We start from the raw sequence: 27764 nt of genomic DNA on the forward strand, positions 1-27764 counted from the left end.
GGCGTAAACTCGGGCGGCGGAGCTTGCAGTGAGCTGAGATCCGGCCACTGCACTCCAGCTTGGGCGACAGAGCGAGACTCCGTCTCAAAAAATAAATAAATAAATAAAAAAAATAAAGCTCCAAGGTAATCCCTGTGTCAGTTTAAAAGATGCTAATGAATTATTTTTACATTTTTTCAAATCCAGAAATAAACTAAGCCATTCTCTAGGAAGAAAAAAGGTCGGGCTTTACTTACAGAGTCTTGCTCTTTATCCAGGCTGCAGTGCAGTGGCACGATCTCGGCTCACTGCAATCTCCACCTCCCAGGTTCAAGCAATTCTCGTACCTCAGCCTCCCGAGTAGCTGGGATTATAGGCATGCGCCACCATGCCCAGCTAGATTTTTTTGTATTTTTAGTAGAGATGGGGTTTGGCCATGTTGGCCAGGCTGGTCTCAAACTACTGACCTCAAGTGATCCACCTACCTCGGCCTCCCAAAATGCTGGGATTACAGGCATGAGCCACCGCACCCAGCCCAGGCTTTACTTCTTTCGGGAGATAGGGTGGCAGGGGTTTCAGAATGAACTGAAAAACCAAATACTGTGTCCCTTTCATTTGGCAAGAACTCCTTTTCCAAAGAAGGGACTCAGAAAAGATGAAATTATTTATATAACATCTGAGAGAACATTCTTAAAAGACAACAAAATACACAGAAAGGTATTTTGGATCCAGGAGAATACAACCTCTTCCAAGAAGAGATTTACTCTCTACTCCCTAGGAACTATTAATAACATGGAAAATCCCACTCAAGTTACATGAAGTCACACATCCACAATAAAGGTAGCTGCCTGAAGGTGGTCTGCCAAGATAAACACCAACTTGTTAACTCCCTAACTGCTATGCAGATGCCCAAGGTATATGCACACTTAATGACTCTCTAGGTTGTTGAAGCATCATGTTTCTACTATTACTACAGTTCTTTCAGTCTACATTTCAGTGGGTTTTTTTTTTCATATCTGTTCCCCACTTTTCGTCATGACTTCCAGGAGGGTAGGGGCACATCTTACTCATTTTTATATCCCCAATGCCTAGCATTGTATCTTCCAAGAGACACTAAAAAAATAAAATACTGCCAAATGAATGGGCAAGCTCAAAATGTCACTCAGATAATCCCTTATTAACAGCTAACTGCCCAGAGAAAGGGAGACTTGGATGACAGCAGCTTCCTAGAAAACATGACCTGAAATTACACATCATTTCTGTAACAAGTTACACTTCACTTACTAAGCAACTGGTCCATACTTTCAGAATACATTTTACTGTTCATGATCAGTGTAAGTATATGGCAAGCATGATTATTCTGAAATCTCTTCTTTTCAAACTAAACACATAGCTCCCAGGCACCCATAGGAATCACAGGAGAAGAAGAGGGAGAGGCAGTAGACATTAGTTTCAAACCTGTAACTCTCTTAGAGTCAAACAAAAGTAGAAAATACTAATAGAAAACTTGGCCGGGCGTGGTGGCTCAAGCCTGTAATCCCAGCACTTTGGGAGGCCGAGAGGGGCAGATCACGAGGTCAGGAGATCGAGACTATCCTGGCTAACACGGTGAAATCCCGTCTCTACTAAAAAATACAAAAAACTAGCCGGGCGAGGTGGCGGGCGCCTGTAGTCCCAGCTACTCGGGAGGCTGAGGCAGGAGAATGGCATAAACCCAGGAGGCGGAGCTTGCAGTGAGCTGAGATCCAGCTACTACACTCCAGCCTGGGTGACAGAGTGAGATTCCGTCTTTAAAAAAAAAAAAAAAGAAAACTTGTCAGAAACCATTTAAAGACAAGTAAAGGACACCATCATCTCCCAGAACTTATCATCAACAGAATAGGTGAAGCTTAACAAAGAAAGATAAATTAAGCCGGGCATGACAGCTCACACCTGTACTCCTAATACTCTGGGAGGCCGAGGTGGGAGGATCGCTTGAGCCCAGGAGGTCAAGGCTGCAGTGAACTATGATTGCACCAGTCCAGCCTGGGCAACAAAGCAAGACTCTGTCTCAAAAGAAGAAGAAAAAAAAAAAAAAAAGATAAAGTATAAGAGTGCCTGGCCTTCACTTAATGAAGCCCAAGTTATAAATTCTCATAACCCATTAAGTTTATAATTGAAAGAGCATCAAGCACATAGTTTTATCTATGTACATAAAAACAAACGTAAGTTCAGTAATTCATACCAGAAACCAGGTAATCACAAGTCCAACAGTTTACCTTATCTTTGAAATACACTATGTAGTTGGCTAATTTCACAATAATCAATTCTTACGGGATCCTCTTATAATAGCCACTCAAAGAGAAAATTTCAAATACTGACCTCTAATTCAATGTAATACAAACAAGAAGTCTTCTGTCCAGAATTATACCAAATGGCCACAATTCCTTTCTCAGAAACACCATAAACAGGCTGAAGCTCTCCACAAATCTTCTCTGTAAGTGGATCCCACGGTGGTTGTGACACGGTGCTGACTGCACATATAGTTACTCCTAGACAATCACCTCCTAAAAGAAGACAGATGACTATCACTGTGTCTAAATGAAACAACTTCAAAAAAGCAGCTCTGCCAACTAGTGTCATTAGCGTTTTCTAAACGAAACAGGTGTCACAGATGAGCTCAAAATAGGTCAAACTCCTCTCTCCTTGGTGCTTTAGCAACATTCAACTCCCTAACACCTCCCCCAAATGCTGGATTCTTTTTAATGGTGTCTTACATCGGGTATGTTTCTCAACATTAGGAAGGTTTAAAGAAGCTGCGAGGATGGGAGGATGGTGGAACATAAAGAAGCAGGGAGGCCGGGTACAGTGGCTCACACTTGTAATCTCAGCACTTTGGGAGGCCGAGGTGGGTGGATCACTTGAGGTCAGGAGTTTGAGACCAGCCTGGCCAACATGGTGAAACCCCGTTTCTACTACAAATACAAAAATTAGCTGGGCATGGTGGCAGGCGCCTGTAATCTCAGCTACTTGGGAGGCTGAGGCAGGAGAATCGCTAGAACCCGGGAGGCAGAGGTTGCAGTGAGCTGAGATCGCGCCACGGCACTCTAGCCTGGGAGACAGAATGAGACTCCGTCTCAAAAAAAAAGAAAAAAGAAAAGAAAGAAGGATCTATTTTGATACTGGGAGTCTAAACTGAATGATTCTGGAGAAATTCACAGACGGGGCTGAGGCTCACCTTCATGACAGCTATATCAAAGGCCTAAATTTCCAAGGCTCAGAAATCACTACAGTAAGCATATCAACAGCATGTGATACTCTCCAAGCATTTTGCAACCTTAACATTTCCATCCTTTATAGTACTTTGATATCCTCAAAAGATGTCCTGGATTTCAAAGCCAGTCCCACATCAACAAGGCTGGCAATCAGCATCCCAGAAAACTGCAAGGAGGTTAAGACCCAAGTAAAATGCACTTGGGGATGCAAGGAATTTGTCAGCACCTATATTCTCCTAAGAAGCGGTAAAAATATGGCCACTTCCTACAGGAAGAAACTAATGCCAAATAACCAAACCAAAAGTGAGAAAACCTAAATTATATTAACTTCTCATGGGAAGAGGCACTTAACCAGGTAAATTCTGAGTCAGAACAGTTTAGCGGGGAGAAAGAAAGGACCCATATTAACTGTTCTAATTACAAGTTACTCTTTGACTCTTCAGAGCTTATTTCCTTAATGATTAAACTGGAATAAACAATTTGAGGGCAGGTGCGATGACACCTGTCATCCCAGCACCTTGGGAGGCCAAGGAGGGAGGATCACGAGGTCAGGAGATTGAGACCATCCTGACTAACACACAGTGAAACTCCACCTCTACTAAATACAAAAAAAATAGCTGGCCTGGTGGCAGGCACCTGTAGTCCCAGCTACTCGGGAAGCTGAGGCAGGAGAATGGCATGAACTCCGGAGGCAGAGCTTGTAGTGACCCAAGATCGTGCCACTGCACTCCAGCCTGGGCAACAGAGTGAGACTTCGTATTCAAAAAAAAAGGGCCTCTGAAATCATTTCAGGAACTTAGAGCTAATTCTGGCTCTCTCTACATCTTTATATTAAAGGGTCCTGGACCTGTGATTGTTGAGGTAGCAGGGAAAACTGCTAGTTGTTCCCATTCCTAATAGAAACCATCTTTTGATGACATTCCCAATGTATTTTTCCACAAACAATATACTTACAAATTTCTGGGACTGAAAAATTGCTGAATTTGTTAAAAGAGAAGAAAAAGGTGGCCCAGCAAGATGGCTCATGCCTGTAATCCCTGCACTTTGGGAGACCAAGGTGGGTGGATTGCATAAGCCCAAAAATTCAAAACCAGCCTGGGCAACATGGCAATACCCCATCTTTAACAAAACAAAACAAAAAAGTTGGCCAGGTGTGGTGACATGCACTTTTAGTCCCAGCTACTGCCAGAAGGTGGGGCGGGAGGGATGGCTGAGGTGAGGACGGCTGTCACCCAGGTTGGAGTGCAGTGGCGCCATCATGTCACACTGCAGCCTCAACTTCCCAGGTTCAGGTGATCATCCCATCATAGCCTCCCAAGTAGCTGGAACCACAGGAATGCACCATCACACCCAGCTAATATTTCTTATTATTTCTGTAAAGACAGGGTCTCCCTATGTTACCCAGGTTGTCTTTTTTTCCCCCCGAGACAGAGTCTTGCTCTGTCGCTCAGGCTGGAGTGCAGTGGTGCAATCTTGACTCACTGAAACCTCCACCTCCCAGGTTCAGGTGATTCTCCTGTCTCAGCCTCCCAAGTAGCTGGGATTACAGGTGCCCGCCACCATGCCAGGGTAATTTTTGTGTTTTTAGTAGAGACAGGGTTTCACCGTGTTGGCTAGGCTGGTCTCAAACTCCTGGCTTTGTGACCCACCTGCCTCAGCCTCCCAAAGTGCTGGGATTACAGGTGTGAGCCACCGCCCCCGGCCCCTTTTTTTTTTCTTTTTTTAAAGAGACAAAGTTTTCTATGTTGCCCAGGCTAGCCTCAAACTCCTGGGCCAAAGCGACCCTCTGGCCTCCGCCTTCCAAGTAGCTGGAACTATAGATACATGCCACATGCCCAGCATGCACTTTTATATTTTCAAGGGATTTCCGTATCTATTTGTTCACTTCAGTTTATGTACTACTGCCCCTATGTGACAGCTAAGGAAGTAGGGCACATAATCATACTTCAAGCCCACAGTTCAGGTGGAAGTGGACTCTAGGTCTTCTCATGCCAACCAGGAGTCATGGTTTATTTTTCTTATGCACAGAGGCTATCACAGTTCAGGACATTTTAGTGAAGCCAGAAGAAACAGGAATTACATGGCCTGGTGTGGTGGCTCACGCCTGTAACCCCAGCCCTTTGGGAGGCCAAGGTGGGCAGATCATCTGAGGTTGGGAGTTCGAGACCAGCCTGACTAACATGGAGAAACCCCATCTCCACCAAAAATACAAAATTAGCTGGGCGTGGTGGTACATGCCTGTAATCCCAACTACTTGGGAGGTTGAGGCAGGAGAATCGCTTGAACCTAGGAGGCGGAGGTTGCAGTGAGCCGAGATCACACCATTGCACTCCAGCCTGGGCAACAAGAGCGAAACCCCGTCTCAAAAAAAAAAAAAAAAAAAAAAAAACCAGGAATTATGTAGCACATACAAAGTATGTTTTAAATACTTGGAGAGCTCTCTCCAATGTAATAAACATATCTCTTAGCAAAATATTGTTTCTAGAGTTATAAATAGTATTCCCCCATAGGCCACCCAGATCTCAGATCTCATCTTGATTCCAATGGGCACTACACAAGAATACACGGGTTGTTTAATTTATATTCATTTTATTATTTTTCAGGACAGTGCCTCTAAGCCAGGAAATAGCCTTCAAGTGGAAGTGGAAACATCCACAGGCTAAGTTAAATGCTATATTCAAGCCACTCAATGTTCACAGTCTCATTCTAAGTAATCAGGCCACTGACCCAGTGTCAATCAGCATCATCTTCAATCTCCCTATGAAGAGCTGAAGGAAAAGAAAATCTAATTAAAAGCCCAAGAAAAAATCCACTTTAATCAAAACTACAACTAAAAGGCCAAGGGACTTTAAGGTAGGAAAAAAACTTAAGACATGAAAAAATTAGGAATTAAAAAAAGGATGTCAAGAGGGAAAAAGAGGAGATACTGCAATTTTTTTTTTTTTAGACTAGTCAAATACAGTAGTGAGAAGAGGGAAAGAGTAGAACAAGGAGTTTGATTTGTAACCATCAATTAAGATAAACCACTAACTTCAGCCTGATATTGTAATTTAAATGACTAAAAGCAAGCCAATTAAAAATGACTTTCCAAACAGAAAAGGCATAAAACTATAGAAAAATGATGAAATACGAAGGGTTAAAATACAGAGAACCACAATTTTAGGAATATTTTACTACAAAGAACAGGAAACTGAACGTTTAAATACATACAAAAGCAAAAGGAAGGAAACAATACATTTAGCTCTATCAAAATCAACAGAAAACCATCTTCTATGAACCTCTGTTGACATCTTCTCCCAAGTGAAACAATACAGATGAGGTTCACAGACTTAGCCAGTGATAAGACCTACTAGTCTGTAATCATCCCTGGGCAACAGACAAGGGCTATCAGAGGACCCAATAGATGGAAGCCAATGCTGGAAGGCAGAACTAGTTTCCTCAAAAAAAAAAAAAAAAAAATCCGCCAAGGCCAGGAACAGTGGGGCTCATGCTGTAATCCCAGCACTTTGGGAGCCAGAGGCAGGAGGATCACTTGAGGCCAGGAGTTCAAGACCAGCCTGGGCAACACAGGGAGACCCTAGAAAAAAATTAACAGTTGTTTTAACTCAAAACAAATCAGTCAAGCAAATTATTGGTATGCTTTAAAAATAACTGGGTGACAGGAGAATTACTTGAACCTGGGAGGTGGAGGTTGCAGTGAGCTAAGATCGCACCACTGCACTCCAGCCTGGGTGACAGAGTAAGACTCCGTCTAAAAAAAAAAAAAAAAAAATCAGAATGAATCACAAAATAAAAATACACACCAGATCATTATTGTTCTTTTTTTTTTTTTTTTTAGACGGAGGCTCGCTCTGTCGCCCAGGCTGGAGTATAGTGGCGCGATCTCAGCTCACTGCAAGCTCTGCCTCCTGGGTTCACACCATTCTCCTGCCTCAGCCTCCCGAGTAGCTGGGACTACAGGCGCCCACCACATGCCCAGCTAGTTTTTGTATTTTTAGTAGAGACGGGGTTTCACCGTGTTAGCCAGGATGGTCTCGATCTCCTGACCCCATGATCCGCCCGTCTCGGCCTCCCAAAGTGCTGGGATTACAGGCGTGAGCCACCGGGCCCGGCCTATCGTTATTGTTCTTAAAGTGAAGCAATTTAGTCATCTTACCGTAAACACACACATGCTTTAGTAGACATATTAAGAAATCTCTGGAATAAAAAATGACCAGATTAACTAGAAAGCAGTTGAATCACCCACCTGAAAAACTGACTTACTAAATTTAAAGCACTTACCATATTTTAAAATCTTTTTACTTTAAAGCCTTTTTCATTTCAGATTTTATATTTAAAACATTTTCCAAAAAAGTCAGAGTTTATATCACCTCCTGCAGTTGGAAATCAGTTTCAACTACATGTTATTTAAAAGAAATCACTCCCCATCCAGTACGAAAGCACTGAGATTCCAAAGCAGTTGTCACATTAACTCCATTTCAGAATCCAGGTACCTGACTGCAGTCTCTAGTAAGAGAAGCCTCTAACTGGAAAAATAACAGGAAAAGTTGCACTTTCTCATTTCAAATTTGGGGCCTACATGCTGAATGAAGAAAGAGAGAACTTCAAGTTCAGCCTAACAGGCATTTACTACAAATAATAAGACAATGGTTGGCACTCAATTTTAAAATAAATGACTAGGCCGGGTGCAGTGGCTCATTCCTGTAATCCCGACACTTTGGAAGGCTAAGGTGGGAGGATCGCTTGAGGCCTGGAGTTTGAAACCAACCTGGGAAACATAGCAAGACCCCACTTACATAAAAAATTTAAAAATTAGGCGGGGTGCAGTGGCTCACGCCTGTAATCCTAGCACTTTGGGAGGCTAAGGCAGGTGGATCACCTGAGGTCAGGAGTTAGAGACAAGCCTGGCCAACAGGGCGAAACCCAGTCTCTACTAAAAATACAAAAAAATTAGCCAAGCATGGTGGCAAGCGCCTGTAATCCCAGCTACCCAGGAGGCTGAGGCTAGAGAATTGCTCGAACCCAGCTGGGGGACAGAGATTGCAGTGAGCCAAGATTCTGCCACTGCACAACAGCCTGAGTGATAGAGCAAGACTCTGTCTCAAAAAAAAAAAAAATTACCCAGGCTTTCTGCTGTAGGCCTGGGTGGCTGCTGTAAAAATGGGCAAGTTCATGAAAGTGGTGCTGTTCTGGCCAGACGCTATGCCACATGCTACTCAGGAAGCAAAGATATCATCATGAAGAACATTGATGATGGCACCTCAGATCGCCCTCACAGCCATGCTCTGGTGGCTGGATTTGACCACTATTCCCGCAAACTGACAGCTGTTGTGGGCAAGAAGAAGATGAAGAAGAGTCAAAGATCAAGTCTTTTTTGTTGTTGTTGTTGTTGTTGTTGAGATGGAGTCTTGCTCTGTCGCCCAGGCTGGAGTGCAGTGGCACAATCTTGGCTGCAACCTCCACCTCCTGGGTTTCAAGCGATTCTCCTGCCTCAGCCTCCTGAGTAACTAGGATTACAGACGTGCATCACCACACCCAGCTAATTTTTGTATTTTTAGTAGAGATGGGGTTTCACCATGTTAGACAGGCTGGTCTCAAACTCCCAATCTCAGGTGATCCACCCGCCTCGGCCCCCCAAAGTGCCAGGATTACAGGCGTGAGCCACTGCATCCAGCCTTTTTGTTTTTGTTTTTGTTTTTGTTTTGAGATGGAGTTTAGCTCATTACCCAGGCTGGAGTCCAATGGCAGACCTCAACTCACTGCAACCTCTGCCTCCCGGGTTCAAGTGATTCTCCTGCCTCAGCCTCCTGAGTAGCTGGGACCACGGGCGCATGCCACTATGCCCTGTTAATTTCTGTTTTTTTCAGTAGAGACGGGGTTTCATCATGTTGGCCAGGCTGGTCTCGAACTCCTGACCTCAGGTGACCCACCAGCCTTGGCCTCCCAAAGTGCCGGGATTACATGCGTGAGCACACCATGCCCAACCAAAGATCAAGTCTTCTGTGAAAGTTTGTAACTACAATCATCTCATGCTCACAAGGTGTTCTGTGGATATCCCCTTGCAGAAAACTCTCATCAACAAGGATATCTTCAGAGACGCTGCTCTTAAATGCAAGGCTAACGAGAGGCCAGGGTCAAGTTCAAAGAGAGGTACAAGACAGTCAAGAACAAGCAGTTCTTCCAGAAGCTGTGGTTTTAGATGTTTCATTTAGGTTATTAAATATTTTAATTAATTAAATTAAAATCAAAATTAGCCAGGCATGGTGACATGCACCTGTAATCCCAGATACTCAGGAGGAGGCTTAAACAGGAGGATCACCTGAGACCAGGAATTTGAGGATGCAGTAAGTCAAGTTTGTCCAACCCACAGCCCAGGACAGGTTTGAATGAGGTCCAAAACAAATTTGTAAACTTTCTTAAAACGTTATGAGTTTTTTTGTGATTTTTTTATTTTTAGCTCATCAGCTATTGTTAGTGTTAATGTTTTGTTTTGGTTTTGGTTTTTTTGCTTTTTTTTAAGACGGAGTCTCGCTCTGTCACCCAGGCTGGAGTGCAGTGGCACAATTTGGGCTCACTGCAACCTCCACCTCCCGAGTTCAAGCAATTCTCCCTGCCTCAGCCCCTCAAGTAGTTGGGATTACAGGAATCTGCCACCACGTCCAGCCAATTTTTGTACTTTTAGTAAAGATGAGGTTTCACCATGTTGGCCAGACGACTGGTCTCGAACTTCTGACCTCAGGTGATCTACCCGCCTCAGCCTCCCAAAGTGCTGGGATTACAGGCGTGAGCCACCGCGCCTGGCCAGTGTTGCTGTATTTTATGTATGGCCCAAGACATTTCTTCTTCTTCCAACGTGGCCCAGGGAAGCCAAAAGATTGGACACCCCTGCAGTGAGCCATGATCACACCACTGCACTCCAGCATGGGCTATAGAGCAAGACTCTATGTCAAAAAATAAAATAAAATAAATTAATTAAATGACTAAAATCCAGAAATCGCAGTCTTTAAAGAGTAAATTTTACAGCATGTGACTGATCTCAATGAAGCTTTTATTTAAATGTGTTTTAAAAATAAATTACACTCAGAACAAAGTACTCCATATAACATAAACCACCTGTCTCTATGACTGAGAGAACACAAAAGTGTATCTTAAAATTCTGATATATGAAAAGATCATCAACTTCATTCATGGTCAAAGAAATGCAAATTCAAATGATATTGCAGGAGCCAGGCACTGTAGTACACACCTGTAGTCCCAGCTACTCAGGAGGATCACTTGAGCCCAAGAATTAGAGGCTGCAGTGAGCTATGACTGCACCACCTCACTCCAGCCTGAGAAACAGAGATTCTGTCTCTAAAAACACTTTTTAAGGGCCGGACGCGGTGGCTCAGGCCTGTAATCCCAGAACTTTGGGAGGCCAAGGCAGGTGATCGCTTGACGTCCGGAGTTCGAGACCAGCGTGGCCAACATAGTGAAACCCTATCTCTACTAAAAACACAAAAATTAGCGGGGCGTGATGGTGCACACCTATAGTCCCAGCTACTAGGGAGGCTGAGGCAGAACTGCTTGAATTTGGGAGCCACAGGTTGCAGTGAGCCAAGATTGCACCACCGCACTCCAGCCTGGGCAATACAGCAAGACTCAGTCTCAAAAAAATTTTAAGGCCAGGCCTGGTGGCTTACGCCCGTAATCCTAGCACTTTGGGAGGCTGAGGTAAGTGGAGTGCTTGAGTCCAGGAGTTCGAGACCAGCCTGAGCAATGGTAAAACCCTGTTTCTACAAAAAATACACAAATTAGCCAGGTATGGTAGTGCATTCCTGTAGCCTCAGCTACTTGGGGGGGTTGAGATGGGAAGATCGCTTGAGCCCAGGAGATCGAGGCTGCAGTGAGCAATGATCACACCACTGCACTCCAACCTGGACGACAAAGCAAGACCCTGTCTCAAAAAAAATTGTTCTTTTTTGTTTGAGACAGAGTTTTGCTCTTGTTGCCCAGGCTGGAAAGCAATGGCACAATCTCGGATCACCACAACCTCCACCTCCCAGTTTCAAGCGATTCTCCTGCCTCAGCCTTCCAAGTAGTTAGGATTACAGGCATGCGCCACCACACCAGGCTAATTTTGTAATTTTAGTAGAGACGGGGTTTCTCCATGTTGGTCAGGCTGGTCTCAAACTCCCAACCTCAGGTGATCCGCCCACCTTAGCTTCCCAAAGTACTGGGATTACAGGTGTGAGCCACCATGCCCAGCCAAAAAAAAAAAGTTTTTAAATAAAAAGATAATAGCACTGTACACATTTCTACCTATCAGATTAACAAAGATTATGAAATTTTACAATATCCAGGGTTGGTGAGAAGGAAATCAAAACCCTAAAATATTCTGTGTGTACACAGGCAAATCTTTGGGGGCAATTTATTTACAGCTTTCAAAATAAAAAGTAAATATAACCCACTGATTCAGCAACTCCACTTAAGAGCTTATCCTATACACATACTTGTATAATTGTACAACAGTACAGATATGAGGATGCAAACCAGTCTGAGACAATTTAACCATCCATCAATGGGAAAAGTGAAGTATACATCCATACAGTGTCCAATTATGCAGCTGTTTTCAAAAACAAACCTGAGTTATAAGCATTGAATTGAAAAATATATGTTTGGAATTTTTTTAAATTCAAGATGCTATGTACAGTGTGCTTATATATGCATGGAAAATATCTGGAGGAATACTAAATTGTGTGAAAGTGATTACAATGAGTATATATTAATTTTATAATTACAATTTGTATTTCATTTGAACACATGAAGCTATCAAATAAAATCATTTAACTCTGGTGTTGAATCTGCCTATGCTATGATCCCAACCTATCTTTCCAACGCTCTATGGTTCTGGTCAAACCAGTCTGTTCCTTCTTTGAGAAACCAGTCCCAAGGACTCCCTCTCCAAAATGCTCTTACTCTGTGATCTGAACAGCTACCAGCTACAGCTTCAAACACAAATTACCCGAGTTGAAAAAACTATGCCTGCCTGCATCTGCTATAGAACATTTTAAAAGATATCTTTTTAAAAAAGAAAATCGAAACACAATTTAATAATCCCCATCATAGAAGCAGCAAAAGTACTCACCATTTCCCAAGCTTTCCAGGCTCTGTGCCTTTACTTCATGCAATTTCCTGCCTGAAATCCTCTTAGCTACTTATCACATGTCCAAATCCTGCCAATCCTTCAAAACACAGGTGAAACACCAGCTCCTACACCAGATCTTCCCTAATGCCCCCATCCAGAGCTGATTCTCTTTCTTAAACCATAGTAGCAACACCTCTGGAGGCACTTTCTTCTACCTAGTACTCAGTTGTGTACATGTCTCATCTTTCCCATTAGTGAGAAAATCATCAAGGGTACAATCTCTGTCTTGATCATTTTGTATGCCCTATTCTGCTACATTAATTAAACTCATTATTTCACTAAAGCATATAATAAAAAGAAAGGGGCAAAAAAAAACAGGCTTTTATTATGCATTCATTTGAATTAGGTCTTGTTTACCTGCAACAAATGCTATATAAGGAAAGTACAAAAGGTAAGATCCCTCCCTCTCCATCCAGCTGCCCAGGGCCCTGGTATGCCTCCAGAAAAGGCAACTATGGATTCTAAGAAGTCCTTGGACACTATAACTTCTTAACACATTCAGAACATTAGGTCTAAGTTGACGAAAAGAATTTACAAATTATATTTTAAAGTAAGTTTATTTATGACAATTATACAATTGCACAGTTTATATGCTGAGGCAAACAAAATATGACACTCAATACATGGAAAGATAAACTGTATGAAACTAAAGCTATCTGAGCTGTGAAAAGAAGTCACTGTTCGACCGGGCGCAGTGACTTAACACCTGTAATCCCAGCACTTTGAGAGGCTGAGGCGGGAGGATCACGAGGTCAAGAGATCAAGACCATCCTGGCCAACATGGTGAAACCCCGTCTCTACCAAAAACACAAAAATTAGCTGGGCATGGTGGCACGTGCCTGTAGTCCCAGCTACTCGGGAGGCTGAGGCAGGAGAATCGCTTGAACCCGGGAGGCGGAGGTTGCAGTGAGCCAAGATTGTGCCACTGTACTCCAGCCTGGGGACAGAGTGAGATTCCATCTCAAAAATAAAAAAATAAATAAATAAATTTTAAAAAAAAGAAGTTCACTGTTCATTATCAGAACCATTACAGAATAAATATTCCAAGTCTACATATAACCCCAAGTTACTAAAGTTTTGGAGGGGAGGGTGGTCTGTTTTTTTGTTTTTTTGAGACAGAGTCTCATTCTGTTGCCCAGACTGAAGTGCAGTGGCTGAATCACAGCACACTGCAGCCTTGACCTCCCAGGCTAAATCAATTCTCCCTCCTCGGCATCCCGAGTAGCTGAGACTACAGGTGCACACCACCATGCCTGGCTTTTGTTTTTTTGTTTGTTTGTTTTTTCCAGAAAGACTGGGTTTTGCCATGTTGTCCAGGCTGGTCTCAAATTCTTGGGCTCAAGTGATCTGCCTGCCTCAGCCACACAAAGTGCTGGGATTACAGGCATGTGCCACTGTGCCCAGCCAACTAAAGTTTTTGTGGCATCAAAAGTGTTTAAGGATTCCACAAAGACTAAATTCTCACTAAGCTATGCAAACAAAGGTGCTAAGCCATTCCAACCAAAATATGTAAGAAACATGTAGATGTTTTATAAAGCTAAATTTCTTAAGGAATACGAATATTAATGAAAACTTTTCTCAATATATTAATAGAAACAACATGTATGCACATTTTTCCAGTTTATAGATGTTAAAAATTAAGTCTCAACAAGCTCTTTAATCATATGTGTATAATCCTAAGTATATAACAACTTAGGAAATTTCAGTAATTATTCCTACAATAATGAATCACATAAAATATATATATGTACACATGACAGATTATGCTACCAAGATCAGAATGTTCAAATCAGAAGGCAGTTCATCTTGTTAGAAAATTTATCCAGCAATAAAAATCTGAAGCCATAGTTAGATCAAGACAAATTTTAGTGAAAATTCTATACTGAATACTGAACTGGAGGTGGGGGGTTATTCTTACAAATAACACTGAAGGATTACAAACAATACTGTCAAATTATCAAATGTGTTAATACTACATTAGCCATTCCACTGGCATTTATGGCACAAACTGCCAGATGTAGTGCAATACTAATTCTTCCCTCCTTCCAAAGTAAGAGAACTCCTGATTCTTGACTAGGCACATAGGAATTTCCAGTACAGAATATACATTCCAGCTTCTCTTGCAGTTATATGTGACCTTGTTATAATCGAAGGGACATAGCAGAAGCGATATGTACAATTCCTGGAAAGTATCTTCACAAGATGGGGGCATGCCCAGCTTCTGCCTTTTCCTCCTTCCTGCTGGTCAGAATGTAGAACTAATGTGAGAAAGTGGAGAAGCCACCTTTGACTAAAAGGAAAGAGTTACATGTTGAAGGCTGGGTCCCCTAATGAGCATGAAGGTACCATACTGGTGTAGGACTGCCTATGAGATACATGAAAGAAAGGTAACTTCTATCTTGTTCAAGCCATTGTTATTTTTGGTTTCTACTACTCACTGCTGAATCTAATCCTATCTAAAACAAGGCAAAATTATAGAGAAAGACTACTATATTTATTAAATTTTACTCTTTCAAATGATTTTTTATCTTTGCTTTGGTTTGTTTGTTTGTTTTGAGCCAGAGTCTTGCTCTGTCATCCAGGTTGCAGTGCCGTGGCTCCCTGCAACCTCAGCCTCCCAGGTTCAAGCGATTGTCCTGGCTCCTGAGTAGCTGGGATTACAGATGCCCGCCACCATGTTCAGCTATTAAATAATTTTGAATACACATTTTAAACTTACTAGGATTAAAATAAACTCATTTTGGGGGGCCAGGCGTGACAGCTCATGCCTGTAACCCCAGCACTTTGGGAATCTGAGGTGGGTAGATCGCCTGAGGTCAGGAGTTCCAGACCAGCCTAGCCAATATGATGAAACCCCATCTCTATTAAAAATACAAAAATTAAGCCAGGTGCGGTGGCTCTCACCTGTAATCCCAGCACTTTGGGAGGCTGAGGCGGGTGGATCACTTGAGGTCAGGAGTACCAGACCAGCCTGGTCAACATGGTGAAACCTCACCTCTACTAAAAATACAAAAATTAGCCAGGCATCGTGGCTGGCGCCTGTAGTCCCAGCTACTCGAGAGGCCGACACAGGAGAATCACCTGAATTCAGGAGGCGGAGGTTGCAGTGAGCAGAGACTGCACCATTGTGCTCTAGCCTGGGTGATAAGAGTGAGAATCCAACTCAAAAAAAAAAAAAAAATACAAAAATTAGTCGGGCATGGTGGTGTGTGCCTGTAGTCCCAGCTACTCAGAAGGCTAAGGCAGGAGAATCGCTTGAACCTGGGAGGCAGAGGTTGCAGTGAGCCGAGATCGCACCATTGCACTCCAGCCTGGGCAACAGGAGTGAGACTCCATCTCAAAACAAAACAAAAATAAATAAATAAACAAACTTTTTTTTTGAGATGGAATTTCACACTTGCTTTCCAGGCTGGAGTACAATGGTGCAATTTCAGCTCACTGCAACCTCTGCCTCCCAGGTTCAAGAGATTCTCCTGTCTCAGTCTCCCAAGTAGCTGAGATTACAAGCGTTCGCCACCACGCCCGGCTAATTTTTGTATTTTTAGTAGAGACGGGGTTTCATCATGTTGGCCAGGTTGGTCTCAAACTCCTGACCTCAGGCAATCCACCCATATCAGCCTCCCAAAGTGCTGGGATTATAGGCGTGAGCCACTGCATCCGGCCAACAAACTTATTTTTGATGATTCAAATAACTAAGCTCTAAAATGTTTTTTTCTACACTATATTTGAGGTATAAAATTGTTATTATCAATAATTTTTTGGCCAGACGCAGTGGCTCACACCTATAATCCCCCAGCACTTTAGGAGGCAGAGGTGGGCGGATCACCGGAGGTCAGGAGATCAAGACCAGCCTGGCCAACATGGCAAAGCCCCATCTCTACTAAAAATACAAAATTTAGCCAGGCATGGTGGTGATCGCCTGTAATCCCAGCTACTTGGGAGGCTGAGACAGGAGAATCGCTTGAGCTCGGGAGGCAGAGGTTGCAGTGAGCCGAGATCATCCAGCCTGGTGACAGAGGGAGACTCCGTCTCAAAAAATAATAGTAACAATTTCCTAAGTATGCCTTGGGGTCAAGCGATTAAGCCAAATCTCCCTTATCTCTACCTCAATAATACCATACGGTAACATTATTCATTCATTTAACAAATGAATGCCTACTATACTCCTCGCATGAAAGGTGCACTGAAGTGACCAAAGCAGATGACAGGCCTCTTCCTACAGGAGCTGACAAGCCAGCATCAATGCAGCCAAGGTTGTAGAAGCTGAGTGAAACCCTCTGCCTCCCTCTTCTCTAGCCTCCAAGTTCATCACTCCCCTGCTGTCATATTCTTGCTTCAGGCTACAATATGAGAGTACAATATGACTAGACTTCAGCTTTGCTCTGCTAATATAATCACACATAACCATATTCCCCAAAGATGACACTGCTGTTACCAAAATTAGCATCGGCATCTTACCAAAATGCCATAGCAGCCATCATTGATGGTGGGTCAGTTCTCCACACGGCAAATCTTATTTATCACAAGATATCTTTCCCTAATTGTACCTTATGGGGTTCTCTTATCCTTAAATTCTGTTGTTGTGACAGGATCTCACTCTGTCTCCCAGGCTGAAGAGCAATGGCACCATCTTGGTTCATTGCAGCCTTGACCTTGTAGGCTCAAACAATCCTCCCACCTCAGCCTCCTAAGTAGTTAGGACTATAGGCATGTGTTACTACACCTGGTTAATTTTTAATTTTTTTGACAGAGACGGGGGTCTTGTTACATTGCCCAGGTTGGTCTCAAACTCCTGGTCTCAAGTGATCCTCCTGCCTTGACCTCCCAAAGCACTAGGATTACAGTTGTGAGCCACCACATGTAGCCTTATCCTTAAATTTGAAAAATACTTTGCAGTTCCGCCACCCCCCACCCCCGCAGTCCCAGGGACTATCCTGAAAAATGTCAGAAGGTAGGATTGCTTCGGTAGATAGCCAAATATTTTTAGTTATTCCTCACAGGCCATTACATCAACCTCACTAGAGATTTGAAGCCAGACCAACAAGATGTCTTGCTCTCTCCCTCAATCGCCTTCCTTCTTGAATCGCTCTAAGAGGATGGAACACTAATCTGATTGGGTCAAGAGTCCACAATACTGATTGAACCCTGTTTACAAGTATGAAGATCAACGAAGATTAAAAGTCACACAAATCTTGATTCAAGTGCAAGACAGAAAAAAAGTCATATACATGTAAGAGTTTGCGTTCTTGTTCTTGGTCATTTCACTCTTACACACTCTAAAACACTAATCGTCGGGTCTTCTGCAAAGCCATCAACCAAAGAGTAGTAAGACAGTGAAATTGAGGAGGATGAGAGAGCCCTTGACTAGTCCTGGAGCTTAAGTAATATGCTCTCACCCTGTTTACTACACAAATTTACGCTGGTATTTTGGCCAAAAGCCCAAATTAATAATAAAGTAACGCTTCTAATTTCCCACTTGCCATTGTTCTACTTACATAAATCTCCTTCAGAGGCCAGGCGTGGTGAGTCACACCTGTAATCCCAGCACTTTGGGAGGCTGAGGTGGGAGAATCACTTGGACCCTCAAGGTCGAGGCTACAGTGAGCCGTGATCATGCACCACTCACTGCACTCCAGAACCTCAGCAGCAGAGCAAGACCTTGTCTAAAACAAACATTCCTTCAGGAACATAATAAATAAGAGGAACAGCTAAGCCATGACATTCTGATCATTTATTAACACCCCAAACTTCAAACTGCACTATTACTCTATTCACTTGGTATTTAATCACATACTGTTTTTTAGCATTTCCTATATCAAGGAATAGCAAACATTTTAGAATTGATACCTCAGAGAGAATTTATTCAAACCATCTGGTGTTCACCCATTGTCTCCCGCAGATCTCCTGATTATTATAAATAACAAAGAGAACATACTGCAAAGCTAGATCTCTGGATGACAATAACAATAATAATAAAAACAGGCTAATATTTATTGACCATTTACTATGTGCCAGGGACTTTTTAAAATACTTTATATGAATTAATTACTTTGGTCCTCACAACAAACCCATGAGTATTATTATCTCTATTTTACAGAGGAGGAAACTGAGACCCAGAAAGGTAAATAACCTGCCTGAAGTCACAGAGTTAATAAGCAGTGGGCTGCAGATTGAGTCTAGAGCTCTTAACAACTTTTCTGCAACAGCATAATGGTTAATGGCAGACAAATACTACATCTTGGTAAGTTCTGAAACTTAGGGCCAAAAAGATATTCAAGGAGGCAAAAGACAACACAGATCTGCATCTCAAGAGAGAGATTTTCAAACTTCTAGGCTGGACCAAACTGGTGTTAAAGAAGTACTGAGGAAGGGCTGGGTGCGGCGACTCACAGCTGTAATCACAGCACTTTGGGAGGCCAAGGCGGGCGGATCATGAGGTCAGGAGATCAAGACCATCCTGGCTAACATGGTGAAACCCCGTCTCTACTAAAAAATACAAAAAATTAGCTGGGCGTGGTGGTGGGTGCCTGTAGTCCCAGCTACTCGGGAGGCTGAGGCAGGAGAGTGGCGTGAACCCAGGAGGCGGAGCTTGCAGTGAGCTGAGATCACATCACTGCACTCCAGCCTGGGCAACAGAGTGGGACTTTGTCTTTAAAAAAAAAAAAAAAAAAAAAAAAAGTAGTACTGAGGGAGAAGTTAATGGATAGAATCATGAAGAACATCAATATTTAACATAAACCCAGCACATTTTAGATCAAAATGATCCTACAGTAGGGTAGTATTTGTGTATATTATAGATATACAACATATATTACAAACCAAAATACATAATAATTATACCTACTCCATAGGAACTAGAACATAGTTTAACTATAATTACTTCAGGTTTATGGTAGCATCTCTGTTGGCTGTAGCTAAGATTTTTCATGCTAAATCCTTAGGCAAGAACGCAACCTATCATACTGTTTCTATGAAAGAAAATAATCTGCTTTAAAATCTTTCTTCAGACATGCTTTCCAGGGAACAGACAGTTGTGAAAAGAAAGTCAGCCTAAATAGATGGACCATATTTCAATGACTCTAAGACTCATAATGTTTGTTTTACATTTGTATACCACCGGAATTAGGAAAGGTCTCACAGAGGTTAACTGGCAGCATTTTTTTCATTCTTAGCAGTATATAAAATAATAGTGCATTTTACAAATGATGGCATCTTAGAGTCAATAAAATGTGTTTTTCAGAATCCATCTAATTCTAAGCGTGAGCACACACACTGCTGTAGCCAAAGGAAAACTTTCTGCCTTCAAGAGATGTATAATCTAATAAAGAGAACATAATTAGCTCTAAAATATAAATGGAAGTAATAACATTAATACAAGATATGAAGTGATCAAATGAGTGAGAGGGTTATAACAAGAACTGAAGAAAAGGTATTTAAGTGGTAGGAAATAGAAGTGGCCAAACCAAAAAAACTTCAGGCACTGTGTCCTGAGCAGTTTGTTGTTGTTGTTGTTGTTGTTGTTGTTGACAGAGTCTCACTCTGTCGCCCAGACTAGAGTGCAGTGTCGCAATCTCGGCTCACTGCAACCTCTGCCTCCCAGGTTCTAGAGATTCTCCTGCCTCAGACTCCTGAGTAGCTGGGGCTACAGGCACCCACCACCAGATCCAGCTAATTTTTGTATTTTTAGTAGAGATGGGGTTTAACCATGTTGGTTGGCCAGGATGGTCTCAAACTCCTGACCTAGGGTGATCTGCCCACATGGGCCTCCCAAAGTGTTGGGATTACAGGCATGAACCACCGCACCTGGCCATGAGCACAGTTTTAAATGAAACAGATTAAATCTGATGTAAGAACAGAAAGAAGGTAGGAAATGAAAGCTATCTCAACACAGATCGGGAAGATGAATAACATGAGGTTTTGGTCATGTCACTCTCCTCTAAGAACCAGCAACTATGTTCCAGTCAAAGCAAAGCATTGCTTCAAGGTATTAAGAACTAACTAATCAAGGGGAAAAACATTTTTTAAATGTCACATCTCTCTCCTTTGAACTACTGTGGCAGTTTTAAAATAAATCCAGACTGGGATTGGTGGCTCATGCCTATAATCCCAACACTGGGAGACCAAGGCAGGAGGATGATTCAGTCCAGGAGTTTGAGACCAGCCTGGGCAACATAACAAGACACCATCACTACAACAACAACAACTTTTTTAGCCAGGTGTGGCGGCATGTGCCTGTAGTCTCAGCTACACAGGGAGCTGAGATGGGGGAATAACTTGAGCCTGGGAGGTCAAGGTTGCAGTGAGCTGTGATCATGCCACTGCACTCCAGTTTGAGCTGGACACTGAGACCTTGTCTCTAAAGTAATTATTTAGCTAATTAATTAAATTTAATAAATCAAATTATTTGATACTCCTCCCTGCAAAAAAAAATTATTTGATACTCCTCCCTTCAAACAAAATAATATAAACATTTTTAAAGGTTTTTTTTTTTTTTTTTTTTTTTTGAAATAAGAGTCTCACTCTGTTCCCCAGGCTGGAGTGCAGTGGCACAATCTCTGCTCACTGCAACATCCGCCTCCCTGGTTCAAGCGATTCTTCCACCTCAGCCTCCTAAGTAGCTGGGATTATAGGTATCCGCTATCATGCCCGGCTAATTTATTTTTGTAGAGACGGGGTTTCACCATGTTGGTCAGGCTGGTCTTGAATTCCTGACCTCAGGTGACCCGCCTGTCTCAGCCTCCCAAAGTGCTGGGATTACAGGTGTGAGCCTAAAGTTATTTTTAAATGAAATAAATCGGGACATAGTGGCTCATGCCTGTAATCCCAACACTTTGGGACACCAATGAGGGTAGATCACTTCAGCTGAGAAGTTCAAGACCAGCCTGGGCAACATGGCAAAACTCTGTCTCTACAAAAAATATAAAAATTAGCTGGGTGTGGTGGCGCATGCCTATGATCCCAGCTACTCGGGAGGCTGAGGCAGGAGGATCATTTGAGCCCGGGGGTTCAAGGCTGCAGTGAGCAGAGATTGTACCACTGCACTCCAGACTGGATGACAGAGCAAGACCTTTCCTCAAAAAACTTAAATTTAAATTTAAAAAAAAAGTAATTTTACAGGTGCATCTCAAATTGTTCTATTAAACTAGAATAGCAGTATCTATCCCATGAGTATCTCATGAGAAAGAAACAGGTATTCTTTGGGGTAAGGGAGGAAAATGAAAAACAAAAACCCTCTATAGTATAAAATGTTTCTGAGGCTTTAAAGAGCTCATGTGCATTATAAACGTATTTCACCTCATACTTAAAGTACTTGCAGCATATTAGTAAGCCATAAATACAGTTTGGGAAACACTGACTTGGGTAGGCAGGTAGATAGGCAGGTGGATGGCAGAGTCACAGAAAATAAAAGGAGAATAAGACAAATGTAATAAAATGATACCACCTAAAAAAAAGGATCATAACTGACTATGAGTTATGACAATGAAGTCTCCTGAAGGAAAATAAGCTGTTAGAATAAGCTATCAAAATCAACAATAGCCGCCAGGCGCAGTGGCTCATGCCTAGAATCCACTTGGGTGGATATACTTTCCCAGCATAGCCAGGTCCTGCCAGAGAAGATTTCCAGTGCCTCCCCAGGCAGTTCAAACAAACAAACACGCTCATCTGCTCACACTCCCCCTGAACTGTACTCACCCCACACACACTGAGTGCCTCCATCACTGTACTCCCTTGCTCCCCACCCTAGAAGCAGGAAGAAGGTCAAAGAATCAGACCTTTGGCTGGGCATGGTGGCTCACAACTGTAATCCTAGCACTTTGAGTGGCCAAGGTGGGAGGATCACTTGAGCCTAGGACTTCAAGACCAGCCTGGGCAACATGGCAAGACTTGATTTCTACAAAAATGTAATTAGCCAGGTGTAGTGGTGCACACCTCTAGTCCCAGTCCCAGCTACTCGGGAGGCCAAGGAGGGAGGATAACTTGAGCCCAGGAGTTCAAGGCTGCAGTGAGCCATGCTCATGCCACTGCACTCCAGCCTGAACAATAGAACAAGACCCTCTCTCAAAAAAGAATTAGACTTCTGGGAGCCTAGGGAACATATGTAGGTGCCAATGAATGTGTCCATGCATGCTCTGCTGAATGTGTGCATGGCTGTGTGAGCTAGAATGGGTTTTTGTAGCAGGAGCTCTGCCCTGCTGCTTCAGGACTGTCTAAAGATGCTGCACAGCCATGCTTCCTCACAAGCTCTCTTTTAAGGTTAGTCCAGGCCAACAATGTCAATACTGTCCCCCTTAGGGTGGTATATTTATTGCAACACACAGCCTGGACACTCATATACAGGGCCGTGGCACTAGGGTAAGGCGCCACAAACTCTTCCTGCTGAGGAGGCAACAAGGCATCTGGTTGCTAAAGCTGGGTGGGATCCATATCCCTGATAGTATTCCAGTATGTATGAGGCACTGCGGAACCGGGGTTTTTGTTCCTAGGTGAGGCCTGACTCGTATGGCTTAAATTTCTGTTCTACTTTTCCCCAACTTGAGATGACTTGGAAGACTTCCTGTTCCTTGCAATGAAAAACAGCCTAACCAAAGTCCTTAAAAGTCATGTGTATAACTACTTTAAAATTAAGATATAACCCATGGCTTCGACTTCCGATGCAAAAACCCAAGACAAATAGGCTATGAGGATTCCTCAAATACCGAGTGGTTTATGAATTACAGGTCACATCCTTTTATAACCTAACCATATAAGGAAAATTTTCACAGTTAAACATATTGCTCACACTTGCTGACACACTGGCAAATTTTACCAATTAAAAATATGCCATGCACAGTGGTTCGCGCCTGTAATCCCAGCCCTTTAGGAAGCCAAGGTGGGTGGATCACTTGAGGTCAGGAGTTCAAGACCAGCCTAGCCAACATGGTAAAACCCCATCTGTACTAAAAATACAAAAATTAGCCAGGTGTGGTGGCACACATCTGTAATCCCAGCTACTCAGGAGAATGAGGCAGGAGAATTGTTTGAACCTGGGAGGCAAGGTTGCAAAGAGCCGAGATCGTGCCATCGCACTCCAGCCTGGGCGACAGAGCGAGCTCCGTCTCAAAAAATAATAACAATAATAATTTTACACTGGCACAAACAGGTCACTTTATAAAAAAAAAAAAAAAGCATCTTATATTAACTGTACTCTCTGACCTAGTTACCTAATGTACAGACACACAGTATATCTTATATTACTTGGCACACCAACAAGTTAGCCATACAAATCACAATTCCAACCCAAACTCGAAGCTAGTAAATGTATTTAGTATTTGAGCTTGAGTTACTTGTGTTCAAATGTTCATTAAATTGGTCTATGCAATCTTAACAATGTTCTAACACATATTTAAAATGTTCATTTCTCCTCCATTATTTAAAAAAAAAAAAAACACACCAACTATAACTCTGTTAGACAAGAAACCAAACATAAGCCAACAGGCTCAGCAAAATCACACTTAAATAGGACAAGGAAAGTTTCAACTCCAGAATAATTATCAGGATACCAATCACACAAATATGATTCAACAATCACTTAAATATGATTCAAGAGGAATTCCTAGTAGTAAAAAAAGAAATCCTGTGATTAACTAGAGCACAGCATTATCAGAAACTGATTATGTAAAACAACAGTTTTTCTTTCAGGATGTCTGTGTGTGTGTGTGCGTGTGTGTGTGTGTAACAAAGTTCACAGCTAGGTTACACTAATGACTCACTTAAACATTTGAATTTTCTGCTATCTTAACCTTTAAATCAACTGCAAAAGTAGCTGCCAAAAGTAGTTTACTAGGAAAGCATACTACTCCCAAAAGAACTTCGTATGTCCAACTTATTTTACTACTTACATTTTTTTTGATCACTGAGATTTGAAACTAATTTTTAAGTAATGAATGCTTACTAAATCCATTATCATACTCAGCATGTACAGGTTTTTAGAAGGGCACAGATTATATTCTTATATGTGTGTTTTTACAGCACCTGGCACATTTCTGTTCAGTATCTGTTCAATATTACACATAATTATTTCAGGACCTGACAGCGTTTACTGTCCTATTTTTCTTTTTTTTTTTTTTTTTGAGACAGAGTCTCGCTCTGTCACCCAGGATGGAGTGCAGTGGTGCCGATCTCAGCTCCCTACAATCTCTGCCTCTGAGATCAAGCAATTATCGTGCCTCAGCCCTTCAAGTAGCTGGGATTACAGCCACGCACCAAAGTGCCAAGCTAATTTTTGTATTTTTAGTAGAGACAAGGTTTCACCGTGTTGGCCAGGCTGGTCTCCAACTCCTGACATCAAGTGGTCCACTCACCTTGGCCTCCCAAAGTGCTGGGATTACAGGCGTGAGCCACCACACTAGGCCTTACTGTCCTATTTTTTAAAAGCTTTTTTGACTGACCAGTAAATCAAAGTTGAAAAGGCAACTGGTACATTTTATTTCTTGATTTGGATTATCTTTCTGTCGTGAATTGGTTCTCAGTTCTAGTTTCCTTGTGACAAACCACTGATGCAGAATACATTGAACTGAAATCCCCTGAATCTATTCCCACTGAGAAAATAATACATTTGAACTGTTCACGTTTCATTGTAAAAAATACACAACTTTAGAGATCACTCTTGAAGTTCTGAAAGTAAAGTGAATCAGAAGTCACATTTCTAGAAGCAGTCAGTCTGGAACAGATGTTTATCCTACACACCCAGTCCCCTTTACCACTGCAAAACTCTCTAATAGTTCATTACATTAGAACAACTGAGATGGGTTAGGATTTGTGAAAATAAAAATTCTTTTGAGACATTTATTAAGCAGATTATCTCTGAAACTGTACCTTAGTTTACAAGCCTTCGGGCAGCAATTCGACCTTCTTGTATGTTAATCCGTGTACACCCTCATTTCACATTTTCTCTGGCTTCCAATTTTATTTTTTTTTTTATCTAATCCACACAATAAGTCACCCTATCAGACTTTATAAGACTACTGAAAACAACACTACTGCAATGCAAGGCTACTACATTTGCAAAACTGCCGATTTTAGTGAGATCTCCCTCCCTCAACTCCTCCTCTACCCCTCTACCTGGGTTAAATCTCGAGAAAAACCTCTGTCCAGTGCTACAACTTTACTTTCCATAGAGTAGGTTTGATTTTTTATTAATGATACTAAAAACTTTTTTAAAAGACTGCTGGTGTATATGGTTTCCAATACTGGGAACAGAAATAAACCCTCTTGTGTAATATTTCAAGAGAAATTGTCTCATAAAAGATGAGAAGGTATCAATTCAAAGGAGTCCTGGGAAGTCACAAAGTGTAAATACTTCTGGTAACAGAACAAATTAATGTCGAGGCACAACCAATAACATAATAATGCCTCAATGCAACCGTGCCTGTCAAAGGACATCTGTATTAGCAGCTCGGGGAAGTGGCATTTGCAGAAAGGCACAACAACTGTGCTTAAAAGAAAATCATTAAGCCTCAGCCGTTAATCCCCTCCCCCATCCTCTTCGTCTGGGTCTTTTCAAGCAATTAACCAGCAGAAGGTGCTATTCTGCAACCCACATGTATTCACACCAACCTCCATCCTTGGGCCACAGCTGGGTTTACCGCAGGTGGACTAGCCTATTCCCTGTCCAGTATTCAAAGGAGCCCCCAAACAGAAAGCCAGATCTTTTCTTTTAACCCTTATTTACAAAAACAACATTGACAGCTCAATTGCCAGGAAACCTGACACATTACACCACTAAAAACATGCAAACATCATCTTGCTAAATATTAACCTCAACACAATCTTTATAATATTAACCAATAAAATCTATTTCTACCTAGAAAGACTCTGCTCACATTCACTACTAAGAGTCAAGTGAACAAATCACTGTCCCCAACAAAATCAGGGTCAATGAGAAATACGAAAGCAATGAGAGCTGAACATAAGGCCACAACATATAAAGAGGGATTTTATCTTTACATACACAAAAAAGAAAGAGCAGCAGAAACCAGCTGCAAAGGGAAGAAAGGGAGGCAGAGAGAAGAGGAGTCTCTGAACACGTTTTTGGGTGTCCTTTAGTTTCCAATGCACTCTTCTGCCTCACAAGGTTGCAAAAAAGGCCAGGCATGAGATGGGTGGAAGAAAGCTGAAACAGAAAAGCACCCTCCCTTCCCCCATCTTCTCTCTTCTCTCCCAAAAAGAGCTGTGTTTGTCTGTGCAAACCTAGTCCCAAATATGGGAGAGAGAGAATGAACGTGTGTATGGAAGAACAATGAGCCCTCAGCTTGGTACTGTGTGTGTATGTGTGTGTGTGCGTGTATGTGTGTGTCTGTCTGCCTCTGCCTCTTTTCCCTTCGACCTCAACAACAACAGGGAGAGCTGCAAGCCAGTTTTCCACCCATCCCAGGCCATCAAAATCAAAACTGGTTGATAATTTACAGTAGTATTAACTCAACAAGCAAATCCATGGAACAAAATATCAACCCAAAGATGATTTTATTATAGTATAGATCCAGCTTCTCTCCCCTCCCCCAACAGACTGAGACTAAAGAGACCAGTGTACACTAGACAAAAAGGTCCCTCTTTAAATGGAAAGCAATTATGAAAACTGTCTCAAATCTTCGGTGCATCAATTCCTGCTATATTAAAATGTCTGTTTTCTAATTCACCAAGTTCGTCCTCTTACTAGTTAGCTTTTTTGGCGTTTAAAAAATTGCTTTGAAGAAGGCTATTTCAGGATTCATACAAAACTACTTTCTAAATGTACCTTAAAATAGCAACACATACTGAAACATTTAAAGCACCCAATTTCTCAAGGACACATTTTGCTGAAATCAATGTTTGAAGTCTGTAATCCAGAAAAATTGTAAGCAAACCTTGGAAAAGAGACAGAGGAAAATGACAATTCAACAATGAATCATTTTGTTTTCCTTTCAACAACTTCTCAAGCAACCAGTTTCAAAGGAAGCCTGCAATACTTTTCCCCCTTTCCAACAGACACACATACATACATTATCCTATGTAAAACTACGAATCCTTCCATCACCTTAAAAATTAATGATAAATAGAAGCCACCCTCCTTCAGAGAGCAGAACTAAAACAAGATAGTAAGAATTCCATTCTGCTGCAAATGACTTTGGGTTTCCTAATTCTGTAATCACATACAGCTGAGAACTAGAGATTGGGAGCACAAAGAGGAAATCTCCCCCCTAAAGAGAAAATGATACTTTAATAATAAAGTCCTCCCCCCAGCACCCCGAAATCCACAAACATTCAAGAAATTCACAGTTCCAGTCCTTGACTTCCTTCTCTTCCAGTTTCAGCCAATAATTTAGTCA

General features: G+C 42.1%; 1 protein-coding gene and 1 pseudogene across 2 annotated transcripts in view; both read right to left on the reverse strand.

Moving 5' to 3' along the window:
• The window catches only part of LOC105540913, a 21767-nt pseudogene extending 20461 nt beyond the window's left edge, over nucleotides 1-1306 (reverse strand).
• RERE (arginine-glutamic acid dipeptide (RE) repeats) overlaps nucleotides 1-27764 on the reverse strand; it is a 542692-nt gene that overhangs the window by 511106 nt on the left and 3822 nt on the right. The window contains exon 2 of one of the 2 annotated variants that reach the window (XM_011981508.1): nucleotides 2341-2525. The exons of the other annotated variant lie outside the window; for it this stretch is intronic. The gene's annotated coding sequence lies outside the window, so the exon portion shown is untranslated. The remainder of the gene's footprint in view (nucleotides 1-2340; nucleotides 2526-27764) is intronic. 2 annotated transcript variants of the gene reach the window in all.

The sequence above is a fragment of the Mandrillus leucophaeus genome, unplaced genomic scaffold (genome assembly GCF_000951045.1).
Source record: "Mandrillus leucophaeus isolate KB7577 unplaced genomic scaffold, Mleu.le_1.0 Scaffold105, whole genome shotgun sequence".
Taxonomy (NCBI): domain Eukaryota; kingdom Metazoa; phylum Chordata; class Mammalia; order Primates; family Cercopithecidae; genus Mandrillus; species Mandrillus leucophaeus.